General features: G+C 40.9%; 1 long non-coding RNA gene across 1 annotated transcript; it reads left to right on the top strand.

The window, feature by feature from the left end:
• The first annotated feature begins 4,681 nt into the window (after window positions 1–4,681).
• Window positions 4,682–7,931, top strand: LOC127922669 (uncharacterized). Its single transcript, XR_008111884.1, has 3 exons — window positions 4,682–5,530; window positions 5,783–7,670; window positions 7,725–7,931. It is a non-coding gene; the product is annotated as an uncharacterized LOC127922669 (long non-coding RNA).
• The last annotated feature ends 1,391 nt before the right edge of the window (window positions 7,932–9,322 follow it).

Here is a 9,322-nt window from a genome sequence, read left to right as displayed (position 1 = left end):
TCACTTTGTTCATTAAAGTCATGAGTAACCACCACGCTGCATTTCGGTCCGACTCTCTTTCGACAAACGAAGAACGACGTTACAAGTATACTATATTACCTATTAGACAACCAGAATACTGTATTACCTATTAGACAACCAGAATACTGTATTACCAATTAGATAACCAGTATACTGTATTACCTATTAGATAACCAGAATCCTGTATGACCTATTAGATAAGCAGTATACTGTATTACCTATTAGATAAGCAGTATACTGTATAACCTACAATCAGAATATTGCATTAAATCAAATCAAATCTGATGAAATTGTATTGTTCACATACACGTGTTTATCAGATGTCATTGCGTGTGTAGCGAAATGCTTGTTTTTCTAGCTCCAACAGTGCAGTAATATCTAACTAAATGCTTGTGTTCCTAGCTCCAACAGTGCAGTAATATCTAACTAAATGCTTGTGTTTCTAGCTCCAATAGTGCAGTAATATCTAGCTAAATGCTTGTTTTTCTAGCTCCAACAGTGCAGTAATATCTAACTAAATGCTTGTGTTCCTAGCTCCAACAGTGCAGTAATATCTAACTAAATGCTTGTGTTCCTAGCTCCAACAGTGCAGTAATATCTAACTAAATGCTTGTGTTTCTAGCTCCAACAGTGCAGTAATATCTAACTAAATGCTTGTGTTCCTAGCTCCAACAGTGCAGTAATATCTAACTAAATGCTTGTGTTCCTAGCTCCAACAGTGCAGTAATATCTAACTAAATGCTTGTGTTCCTAGCTCCAACAGTGCAGTAATATCTAACTAAATGCTTGTGTTTCTAGCTCCAACAGTGCAGTAATATCTAACTAAATGCTCGTGTTCCTAGCTCCAACAGTGCAGTAATACCTAACTAAATGCTTGTGTTTCTAGCTCCAACAGTGCAGTAGTATCTAACTAAATGCTTGTGTTTCTAGCTCCAACAGTGCAGTAATATCTAACTAATTGCTTGTGTTTCTAGCTCCAACAGTGCAGTAATATCTAACTAAATGCTTGTGTTCCTAGCTCCAACAGTGCAGTAATATCTAGCTAAATGCTTGTGTTTCTAGCTCCAACAGTGCAGTAATATCTAACTAAATGCTTGTGTTTCTAGCTCCAACAGTGCAGTATTATCTAACTAAATGCTTGTGTTTCTAGCTCCAACAGTGTAGTAGTATCTAACTAAATGCTTGTGTTTCTAGCTCCAACAGTGCAGTAATATCTAACTAAATGCTTGTGTTTCTAGCTCCAACAGTGCAGTAATATCTAACTAAATGCTTGTGTTTCTATCTCCAACAGTGCAGTAATATCTAACTAAATGTTTGTGTTCCTAGCTCCAACAGTGCAGTAATATCTAACTAAATGCTTGTGTTTCTAGCTCCAATAGTGCAGTAATATCTAGCTAAATGCTTGTTTTTCTAGCTCCAACAGTGCAGTAATATCTAGCTAAATGCTTGTGTTTCTAGCTCCAATAGTGCAGTAATATCTAGCTAAATGCTTGTGTTTCTAGCTCCAATAGTGCAGTAATATCTAACTAAATGCTTGTTTTTCTAGCTCCAACAGTGCAGTAATATCTAACTAAATGCTTGTGTTTCTAGCTCCAACAGTGCAGTAATATCTAACTAAATGCTTGTGTTTCTAGCTCCATCAGTGCAGTAATATCTAACTAAATGCTTGTGTTCCTAGCTCCAACAGTGCAGTAATATCTAACTAAATGCTTGTGTTTCTAGCTCCAACAGTGCAGTAATATCTAACTAAATGCTTGTGTTTCTAGCTCCAACAGTGCAGTAATATCTAACTAAATGTTTGTGTTCCTAGCTCCAACAGTGCAGTAATATCTAACTAAATGCTTGTGTTTCTAGCTCCAACAGTGCAGTAATATCTAACTAAATGCTTGTTTTTCTAGCTCCAACAGTGCAGTAATATCTAACAAGTAATATCTAACCATTTCTCAACAGCACATACAATACACACAAATATAAAGTAAAGGAATGTAATTCAGAATATATAAATATTTTGTACGAGCAAAATTACAGTAGAATATAATACAGCATATACATATGAGATGAGTAATGCAACATATATAAACATTATTAAAGTGACTCGTGTTCCATTATTGAAGTGACCAGTGATTTCAAGTCTATGTATACAGGGCAGCAGCCTCTAAAGTGCTAGCGGTGGCTATTTAACAGTCTGATGGCCTTGAGATAGAAGCTGTTTTTCAGTCTCTCGGTCCCAGCTTTGATGCACATGTACTGACCTTGCTTTCTGGATGATAGGTGAACAGGCAGTGGCTCAGGTGCTTGTTGTCCTTGATGATCTGTTAAGCCTTCCTGTGACATCGGGTGCTGTAGGTGTCCTCAAGGGCGTGTAGTTTGCCACCGGTGATGCATTGGACAGACCGCACCACCCTCTGGAAAGCTCTGTGGTTGCAGGCGGTGCAGTTGCCATACCAGAAGGTGATACAGCCCAACAGGATGCTCTCAATTGTGCATCTGTAAAAGTTTGTGAGGGTTTTAGGTGGCAAGTTGTTGCGCCTTCTTCACCACACTGTCTGTGTGGGTGGACCATTTCAGGTTGTCAGTGCTGTGTATGCCGAGGAACTTGAAGCTTTCCACCTTCTCCACTTCTCCCGTCGATGTGGATAGGGGGGTGTTCCCTCTGCTGTTTCTTGAAGTCCACGATCAGCTCCTCCGTTTTGTTGACGTTGAGCGAGAGGTTATTTTCCTGGCACCACAATCCCAGGGCCCTCACCTTCTCCCTGTAGACTGTCTCGTCATTGTTGGTAATCAGGCCTACTACTGTTGTGTCGTCTGCAAACTTGATGATTGAGTTGGAGGTATGTGTGGCCATGCAGTCATGGGTGAACAGGGAGTACAGGAGGGGCTGAGAATGCACCCTTGTGGGGCCCTGTGTTGAGGATCAGCGTAGTGGAGGTGTTGTTTTCTACTTTCACTACCTGGGGGTGGCTCGTCAGGAAGTCCAGGACCCAGTTTCACAGGACGGGGTTCAGACCCAGGGCCTCAAGCTTAATAATGAGCTTGGAGGGTACTATGGTGTTGAATGCTGAGCTGTAGTCAATGAACAGCATTCTTACATAGGTATTCCTCTTGTCCAGATGGGACAGGGCAGTGTGCAGTGTGATGGCGATTGCATCGTCTGTGTCTCTATTGGGGCGGTAAGAAAATTGAAGTGGGTTTATTACCTATCAGATAAGTAGAATACTGTTTTACCTTCCAGATAACCACTATGCTGTATTACCTGCCAGAAAAGTAGAATACTGTATTACCTACCAGATAACCCATATACTGTTTTACCTGCCAGATAACCAGTATACTGTATTACCTACCAGATAAGTAGAATACTGTATTACCTACCAGATAACCATTATATTGTATTACCTGCTAGATTACCAGAATACTGTATTACCTACTAGATTACCAGAATACTGTATTACCTACCAGATGAGTAGAATACTGTATTACCTGCGAGATAAGTAGAATACTGTATTACCTACCAGATAAGTAGAATACTGTATTACCTACCAGATAACCAGTATACTGTATTACCTACAAGATAACCAGTATACTGTATTACCTACTAGATTACCAGAATACTGTATTACTTACCAGATAAGTATAATACTGTATTACCTGCAAGACAAGTAGAATACTGTATTACATACCAGATAACCAGTATACTGTATTACCTACAATATAACCAGTATAATGTATTACCTACAAGATAACCAGTATACTGTATTACCTACCAGATAAGTAGAATAAGGTATTACCTACCAGGCAAGTAGAATACTGCATTACCTACCAGATAACCAGTATACTGTATTACCTACCAGATAACCAGTATACTGTATTACCTACCAGATAACCAGTATACTGTATTACCTACCAGATAACCAGTATACTGTATTACCTACCAGATAACCAGTATACTGTATTACCTACCAGATTACCAGTATTCTGTATTACCTACCAGATTACCAGTATTCTGTATTACCTACCAGATTACCAGTATTCTGTATTACCTACCAGATTTCCAGAATACCTGGTCTACAAAATGTTGACAGCAATCAAGAGGACACGTAGAAACCACAGGTTGTCTACGTCGTCTATCCATGAAAGTGCCTATATTTTTCTAGAAATTGTGCACCAATCTTGAATTGTAATATTAAATTAAGTAACCTTTAATACAGACCACATTGAGAATTAAATCAAATCGATTTTTGATTTGAATTAAGAATTACTCACGTGTCCCTCCGTGCACCCTGTGTGATTCTAGGAAGACATTAACCCAACATTTTCACCATCATTGTAAAGCCCTAGTTATTTTTGTTTCTTTGACAAAGCCATTTCTGAAGATGATTATCTATGTTGTTAGCTAGTCATTTAAATTTGTCTCATTTTAAGGTCAACCCTGTTACACAAACTGTACTCTTGATTTAATATGGTGAAACTATTCCTTTTTACATATTTTTGTGGTGGAAAATTGAGCTGTTTGAGCATAACACGTCAAACCTGTTTCCCAGATAGACAGGAAAAACATATTGTTCACCACTACATGTTTTTATGTGAAGCTTGTGGCGAAATCTGCTCGGAGTCTTCACCGTGCCACTTTAAGAGCGCATGAGCAGTAAGGAAGGAGGAAATAAAGAGAGCTCGTTCAGCTCTTTTGGAAGGAGCTCTTGGGTGGCGCGACAGTTTGATTGTGTGTGCTGTGCTGCAGAAGTTTTGTTTGTGTTCAGCGTTTGTAGTTTATAAAGTATTTAACTCAATCATCGGTGTGATCGCTTTAGATCGTGGTTGTTTTTGTTTGGGACCGCGCCCGTTATGGATCGCATGGATTAGTAGCAACATTGTTGCGAAGCTTTAACAAACAAACCAACAAACCATCGGACAGTCAGACACCGGCAGGCCTGAGGACCACAGCTAAGATTTATCTTTTCTCTCTCTTTCTCTTCGCTCTCATTCCAGTGCTTTACCCTGCAACAGACTCTCGATTTGTTAAATGCACTTCCCATTGAAGTTCATTAGAGCTGGACTATTATTTCCCTGCCAGAAGTATTTGTATGGACATTTTAGTAGGTTGCTTGCAAGTTGTATATTCTAATCAAATCAAATCAAATGTATTTATATAGCCCTTCGTACATCAGCTGATATCTCAAAGTGCTGTACAGAAACCCAGCCTAAAACCCCAAACAGCAAGCAATGCAGGTGTAGAAGCACGGTGGCTAGGAAAAACTCCCTAGAAAGGCCAAAACCTAGGAAGAAACCTAGAGAGGAACCAGGCTATGTGGGGTGGCCAGTCCTCTTCTGGCTGTGCTGGGTGGAGATTATAACAGAACATGGCCAAGATGTTCAAATGTTCATAAATGACCAGCATGGTCCAATAATAACAAGGCAGAACAGTTGAAACTGGAGCAGCAGCACAGTCAGGTGGACCGGGGACAGCAAGGAGTCATCATGTCAGGTAGTCCTGGGGCACGGTCCTAGGGCTCAGGTCCTCCGAGAGAGAGAAAGAAAGAGAGAATTAGAGAGAGCATATGTGGGGTGGCCCGTCCTCTTCTGGCTGTGCCGGGTGGAGATTATAACATAACATGGCCAAGATGTTCAAATGTTCATAAATGACCAGCATGGTCGAATAATAGTAAGGCAGAACAGTTGAAACTGGAGCAGCAGCATGGCCAGGTGGACTGGGGACAGCAAGGAGTCATCATGTCAGGTAGTCCTGGGGCATGGTCCTAGGGCTCAGGTCAGTTGAAACTGGAGCAGCAGCATGGCCAGGTGGACTGGGGACAGCAAGGAGTCGTCATGTCAGGTAGTCCTGGGGCATGGTCCTAGGGCTCAGGTCCTCCGAGAGAGAGAAAGAATTAGAGGACGCACACTTAGATTCACACAGGACACCGAATAGGACAGGAGAAGTACTCCAGATATAACAAACTGAACCTAGCCCCCCGACACAAACTACTGCAGCATAAATACTGGAGGCTGAGACAGGAGGGGACAGGAGACACTGTGGACCCTTCCGAGGACACCCCCGGACAGGGCCAAACAGGAAGGATATAACCCCACCCACTTTGCCAAAGCACAGCCCCCACACCACTACAGGGATATCTTCAACCACCAACTTACCATCCTGAGACAAGGCTGAGTATAGCCCACAAAGATCTCCGCCACGGCACAGCCCAAGTGGGGGGGGTGCCAACCCAGACAGGATGACCACAACAGTGAATCAACCCACTCAGGTGACGCACCCCCTGCAGGGACGGCATGAGAGAGCCCCAGCAAGCCAGTGACTCAGCCCCTGTAATAGGGTTAGAGGGTTATTATGTGAACTGTATTGAGGTGGGGTGTACTAATGACATGTGGCCGAGAAGACTGTGGACATTTTTAAGGCCTTTGTTGTGTCGATGAACACCCGCCACATTCATACCCTCTGCACTCATCCACTAGAAAATAATACAGATTATTGCAAATCCTATGTTGATGACTGGGTTCGTTCTTGTATGAAGTTGTTGTGTTGAATTGCTCTGCCATTATTAGTATTATTGTATGAGGTATTCTTGTTTGGGTTACCCCTGTGCTGTGATGTGGGTTTTATATGGTGTGTATTCTCTTTTCTCTCCACTGGCTATCTGGTAAACAGGCTACACTCTAGGCAGTCTCTTCTGCTGATCTGTGTGGGTCTGGTAGTGGTACTCTCTCTATTCTACTCTTTTGCTTTCGGCATGGTTAATACCTGCCTGGCGCCCGAACAAAATCTTTCTTTACCCCTCTCTAATAAATACCGCTACAAGCTTGCATTCAATTGCCACTCCCTGTTGCATACAACAGGCTTCCAATTCCCCCTTTCACAACGGGATTTATGGCTGATTTAAGAAGAAATCATCAAAACTGTTACTGTCAACACTGCAACTTTATTTGAAGCTTAACAGGCACTTACTACAATATTTTTAGGGACAGTTTTATTTTTTAAAATAAACTTGAACATGTGCTCTTTATTACAGAATGTTACAAGATGTTATCAATCTACACTTCCACAATTGGTGGAATGACCCTGCAGATGCAAGATCTTAATTTGAGACATTTGGTACAGGGAAATTAAATTTGAATTATTATTATGGATTAAAATGAATGGACATTTTTGTAGGAGTTGATACATTTTAAGGGAAATTCAGGTTGGACATTTCAAAGTGAAATTAAAAAACTTCAGAAGCCTTTTTAAACCTCAAATACACTTACCCTGCAACCCTCATTCATGTGTTGTTGACACTCACTCGGAAGGGGATTGGCAGAGGCATAAGGTTACTGAGAGTTTCATTAGTTAGTTAAACCAGAAGGGGATTGGCAGAGGCATAAGGTTACTGAGAGTTTCATTAGTTAGTTAAACCAGAAGGGGATTGGCAGAGGCATAAGGTTACTGAGAGTTTCATTAGTTAGTTAAACCAGAAGGGGATTGGCAGAGGCATAAGGTTACTGAGAGTTTCATTAGTTAGTTAAACCAGAAGGGGATTGGCAGAGGCATAAGGTTACTGAGAGTTTCATTAGTTAGTTAAACCAGAAGGGGATTGGCAGAGGCATAAGGTTACTGAGAGTTTCATTAGTTAGTTAAACCAGAAGGGGATTGGCAGAGGCATAAGGTTACTGAGAGTTTCATTAGTTAGTTAAACCAGAAGGGGATTGCAGAGCATAAGGTTACTGAGAGTTTCATTAGTTAGTTAAACCAGAAGGGGATTGGCAGAGGCATAAGGTTACTGAGAGTTTCATTAGTTAGTTAAGTCTGGACACTGCTATAGCAAATTGAATTCCAGACTGTTTATTTGACATTTAGCAAACGTACTTATCCAGAGCAAATGGGGTTCAGTGCCTTGCTCAACGGCACATCAACAGGTTTTTCTCCCAGTCAGCTCAGGGACTCAAACCAGCAACCTTCAATTGCTGGACCAATCCCTCTTAACTGCTCTTCATTTGATCACCGTGTTGTTGCAGGAAATGTCTTAATATCCCCCCAATTTCAGACTAGATTTGCCCTCACAAACAATGCATCAACCCCTAAATTCACACAACAATTCACATTTTCCGTTGCCGCAGGATTATTTTCCTGCTGTGAGAAACGGGTCAAATGAAGATTCCACACCTGTAGTATTCACAACGACATCTGGGAATTGGAAATGATCCTATCGAGATGGGTCCTCTATTTAAATGAACGCTATTGGTGCAATTATTTGTTTGGGTCCGTGGCAGAGAAATCTATGGAGGAAATACGCACTCACAAGTGGAAGTCAGTGGTATTGATTTTGAATCTAAAGTACAGTACTTTACGTCCGACAGGCTCATCAACATTCACAACTGGCCGTTGAGGAATGGCGGTGGAGTTCGTCCGCACAACATTTGTTTTGCCAGCAACCGACTACACAAAAAAGGCACGTGTTGTTTGTAGTTGTTGGGCTCAGGAACGGTTTCTCAATATCCACAGCAATGGTTTAGAATGCATGTTGCCACAAAATGATATTTGCAAGTAGCTGGGACTAGCAGTAGTGTTTGTTTTTATTTTTGGTTTAGAATGCATGTTGCCACACAATGATATTTGCAAGTAGCTGGGACTAGCAGTAGTGTTTGTTTTATTTTTGGTTTAGAATGCATGTTGCCACACAATGATATTTGAAAGTAGCTGGGACTAGCAGTAGTGTTTGTTTTTATTTTTGGTTTAGAATGCATGTTGCCACACAATGATATTTGCAAGTAGCTGGGACTAGCAGTAGTGTTTGTTTTTATTTTTGGTTTAGAATGCATGTTGCCACACAATGATATTTGCAAGTAGCTGGGACTAGCAGTAGTGTTTGTTTTTATTTTGGTTTAGAATGCATGTTGCCACACAATGATATTTGCAAGTAGCTGGGACTAGCAGTAGTGTTTGTTTTTATTTTTGGTTTAGAATGCATGTTGCCACACAAATGATATTTGCAAGTAGCTGGGACTAGCAGTAGTGTTTGTTTTTATTTTTGGTTTAGAATGCATGTTGCCACACAATGATATTTGCAAGTAGCTGGGACTAGCAGTAGTGTTTGTTTTTATTTTTGGTTTAGAATGCATGTTGCCACACAATGATATTTGCAAGTAGCTGGGACTAGCAGTAGTGTTTGTTTTTATTTTTGGTTTAGAATGCATGTTGCCACACAATGATATTTGCAAGTAGCTGGGACTAGCAGTAGTGTTTGTTTTTATTTTTGGTTTAGAATGCATGTTGCCACACAATGATATTTGCAAGTAGCTGGGACTAGCAGTAGTGTTT

The sequence above is a fragment of the Oncorhynchus keta genome, unplaced genomic scaffold, assembly GCF_023373465.1.
Source record: "Oncorhynchus keta strain PuntledgeMale-10-30-2019 unplaced genomic scaffold, Oket_V2 Un_contig_26669_pilon_pilon, whole genome shotgun sequence".
In the NCBI taxonomy this organism is placed as follows: Eukaryota; Metazoa; Chordata; class Actinopteri; order Salmoniformes; family Salmonidae; genus Oncorhynchus; species Oncorhynchus keta.
Note: the sequence above shows the minus strand (reverse complement) of the source record. Positions and strands in the feature narration are given on the sequence as shown.